Consider the following 4,147-nt stretch of genomic DNA (forward strand, 5'->3'; position numbering starts at 1 on the left):
TCATCTTTCCCCGGTGCCTTTCCTGGTCTCAGACTCTGGATCGCCTTCAGTACGTCCTCAACATATGGGACCTCAGCCAGCCACTCACAGGGGGTGACCTCTTCCAATATCTGAGGCACCGCAGCCTCAGCAGACCTCATCCCTCGTGGGTTGGGGTCACCGTGGGGTAGGGTCACACCGTGGGGGGGTCACACCGTGGGGGGGGGTCACACCGTGAGTTGAGGTCACAACGTGGGGTGGGGTCACGTGGGTTGGGGTCACACCGTGGGTTGAAGTCACTGTGGGTTGGGGTCACACCGTGGGTTGAGGTCACTGCGGGTTGGGGTCACACCGTGAGTTGAGGTCACTGTGGGTTGGGGTCACACCGTGGGTTGATGTCACTGTGGGTTGGGGTCACACCGTGAGTTGAGGTCACTGTGGGTTGGGGTCACACCGTGGGTTGAGGTCACTGTGGGTTGGGGTCACACCGTGGGTTGAGGTCACACCGTGGGTTGGGGTCACACCGTGGGTTGGGGTCACTGTGGGTTGGGGTCACACCGTGGGTTGATGTCACTGTGGGTTGGGGTCACACCGTGGGTTGAGGTCACTGCGGGTTGGGGTCACACCGTGAGTTGAGGTCACTGTGGGTTGGGGTCACACCGTGGGTTGATGTCACTGTGGGTTGGGGTCACACCGTGAGTTGAGGTCACTGTGGGTTGGGGTCACACCGTGGGTTGAGGTCACTGTGGGTTGGGGTCACACCGTGGGTTGAGGTCACACCGTGGGTTGGGGTCACACCGTGGGTTGGGGTCACACCGTGGGTTGGGGTCACGTGGGTTGGGGTCACACCGTGGGTTGATGTCACTGTGGGTTGGGGTCACACCGTGAGTTGAGGTCACTGTGGGTTGGGGTCACACCGTGGGTTGAGGTCACTGTGGGTTGGGGTCACACCGTGGGTTGAGGTCACACCGTGGGTTGGGGTCACACCGTGGGTTGGGGTCACACCGTGGGTTGGGGTCACACCGTGGGTTGGGGTCACACCGTGGGTGGGGGTCACACCGTGGGTTGGGGTCACGTGGGTTGGGGTCACACCGTGGGTGGGGGTCACACCGTGGGTTGGGGTCACGTGAGTTGGGGTCACACCGTGGGTTGGGGTCACACCGTGGGGTGGGGTCACACCGTGGGTGGGGGTCACACCGTGGGTTGAGGTCACCGTGGGTTGGGGTCACCGTGGGGTGAGATCACACCGTGGGTTGGGGTCACAACGTGGGTTGGGGTCACACCGTGGGTTGAGGTCACCGTGGGTTGAGGTCACCGTGGGGTGGGGTCACACCGTGGGTTGGGGTCACACAATGGGGTTGGGGTCACACAATGGGTTGGGGTTGCACCGTGGGAGGCAAAACGGAAACTGAGCTCAGTCTACCCGATGGACTGTTATGTCTCACCCATAGTGCTCACCCACGACACTGCAGGTCACTCACTCATCCACCCAACCACTCACTCACCCCGTTACTCACACGCTCACCCACCACACTGAAGGTCACTCACTCACTCACCCAACACTCGCTCACCCCATTCACTCACCTACTCACTCACATACCCACACACCACCCAACCACTCACCCACCCAACAACTCGCTCACCCCATCACACACACGCTCACCCACCCAACCACTCACCTACTCACTCACATACCCACACACTCACCCACCCACTCACTTGTCGTGCCACTATGTCCGAGCGGGGCCACACGTGTCTGGCACCAATCTCTGACGATTCTCAAAAGCCAATTCCCCGTTCGGTCTTCATCTCTTTCCAGTTCCTCTCATTTGTTCCGAACGACACTTTTACTTGTCCTGTCGTGGTCCATCCTACTACACGTGTGTGTGTGTGTGTCCAAACAGTGGCAGTTTCCTTCTCACCACTGCCTGCATCACCATCATCACCAGGTCGCCTTCATCTTCTTCGGCGTGCAACCCTGTTCATCACCATCCACGGTGGGCAAAACGTCGCTCAACTCTCTCGCGTCTCACGGTGGTGAAGTTTCCCCGGGACGCTGTGGGGTCAGACAAATTCCTTTATTCAAGGCCGCGACAAACGCACGCCCGGCGAGACCGAGCCGAGCCCAGGGGCAATCCCTCCCCTCCCCTCCCCCCAGGGGTCGAACTCAGACTTCAAACGCATGCTCTGAGGTCTCCAACGGGGCAAGACATTTATTGTGCGTCTCTGCTCGCGTGTGTGGTGTGTGTGTGTGTGGTGTGTGTGGTGTGTGGTGTGTGTGGTGTGGTGTGTGCGGTGTGTGTGGTGTGGTGTGTGTGGTGTGTGTGGTGTGTGTGGTGTGTGCGGTGTGTGTGGTGTGTGGTGGTGTGGTGTGTGTGGTGTGTGTGGTGTGCGGTGTGTGTGGTGTGATGTGTGTGGTGTAGTGGGTAGTGAGTGGTGGAGCGATGGCGTAGCTGGTTAGCGCTACGCTGCGCTGTGAACCCGGCGACCTGAGTCCGATTCCCGCTCACGGCCAACACCAGTGGCGATTGTCCGAACCGACCCTGGGCCTCCTCCCCTAGGTCGAATCAAACGAGTGCCTGGTGCGCTGTGTAAAGATCGCCACCGGGGAGACAAAGGCGGTCGTGCGTGGTGCTGGCCACCCACCCCCTCGTGTGCCGTTCCGGCCTTCATAGGTGCTCGCTAACAGCACTTGCCCCTACAGTATGTGAAGGCTACACGGGGGATCTTTGTCTTTGTGTGATGACATGACTATGGAGTGCTGGCTTAAGCGGCCTGGCTAATCAATATCCCCTCTTTGTAAACCCCTCCCCCCCCCACCCAAGAGAAAGATAGATCTGGACATCAGCGTGCAATCGAGAAGCAAAACGAACATCCCCCCCCCTGCACCCCCCATTTAAGACAACAACAACAACAATAATGTAACAATAATAATACAAAGGGGTCAATTCCTCAAAACCAGTGGTTCCTTCCTAACACGTTAGTCGGCTTCCGCGATTAATATGATCCATGATACGGATTTGTTAGGGTCAGACCGCGTAGATATAAATGCTGTGTCTTTAAGCCCGCCACCACGCGACACGGCCAATTATCAAGGTTTAGAGAACAGGACGTGGCCAATTCGTGGCTAGTACAGCACTAACCGGTTGTGTGTTGGAAAGCAAAGCCACAACGTTTACAATCTGAGTACCGTGACGTTTCGCCAGTAATCACAACCAGCTTCATCAGGCGACAGCCAGATTCGTGGTTCTTCTTCACCTGGGGTGCATGACGCCACCCTTTTGATCCCTCGCAAAATAGAAACCTTTTGCAATGAATCCAGGTGTAGGCCAATCAGTTTCTAAGACAATGCATCGAATATTATCAGAGCGATGGATATTTGCATGTTCACCACATGCAGTATATAGATTCCTTGCAAAAGGTTTCCTCTATTTGGTGTTTGACAAACTTAACACAGCTCCTGTTTGATTGCCAGAAAGCGTACAAACCTATTCTTGTTTTTTCACACTTTGATTTTGGCAAAAAGGCTCCATTTTACAACCGTTTCATCAGCCCTTTTGCCCACTTCAGCAATTGTTTCTTGCTGTGGTTGTCCCACCTGATGACGGACGCTTGTGTTGCACCCGAAACGTCGTCATTTAATTTATTTAGATTTTCTACCCACGTGACTTTACCGAGAGAACCAAAGAGTATGGATCCCTGCAGTCACGAAAACTTCAAATCGAGATTTGGTTATTAACAATGAACTTTCTTAACGCCCAAAACCAAAGAAGGTTCCGCCAAGGCTGCAGTGAAGGTTTAGGAAGCACTGGTTTACGACAACGATAAGAACGACAAGACAAGGGGGGCACAATTCCTCAAAATGCATAAAATGTTAAATAATCTGGTGACAAAAACGGGTGAGGCTGACGTCTCTCCGCACGCAAACGGTGGTGGGGGGGGGGGGTGGTGGGAGAGGTCTATGCCCTGTCCGCCAGCTACTGCGATCACTCCCTGCCGGGGGGAGCGGGGGGGGGGGGGGCACGGCTCTCTGTCCGCAAAAGAGCCACCCAGGGCCCAAGTTGGACAACACGACGTCCGCTTAGCGGCGTCGGCTTGCGTACGGCGCGAAAAGAAGTTCCCTTTAAGAACTGCTTTGTTGTTGCGTTTAATTGGTTGTGCTCCCCCC

General features: G+C 56.0%; 1 protein-coding gene across 1 annotated transcript in view; it reads right to left on the reverse strand.

The window, feature by feature from the left end:
- Positions 1-2,043: 2,043 nt before the first annotated feature.
- LOC144952067 (dihydrolipoyllysine-residue acetyltransferase component of pyruvate dehydrogenase complex, mitochondrial-like) overlaps positions 2,044-4,147 on the reverse strand; it is a 43,951-nt gene continuing 41,847 nt past the window's right edge. Inside the window, 1 exon segment of the mRNA XM_078882466.1 lies at positions 2,044-4,147. This exon segment is cut by the window's right edge and continues 784 nt beyond it. The gene's annotated coding sequence lies outside the window, so the exon portion shown is untranslated.

Source organism: Lampetra fluviatilis, chromosome 65 (assembly GCF_964198595.1).
Source record: "Lampetra fluviatilis chromosome 65, kcLamFluv1.1, whole genome shotgun sequence".
NCBI lineage: Eukaryota > Metazoa > Chordata > Hyperoartia > Petromyzontiformes > Petromyzontidae > Lampetra > Lampetra fluviatilis.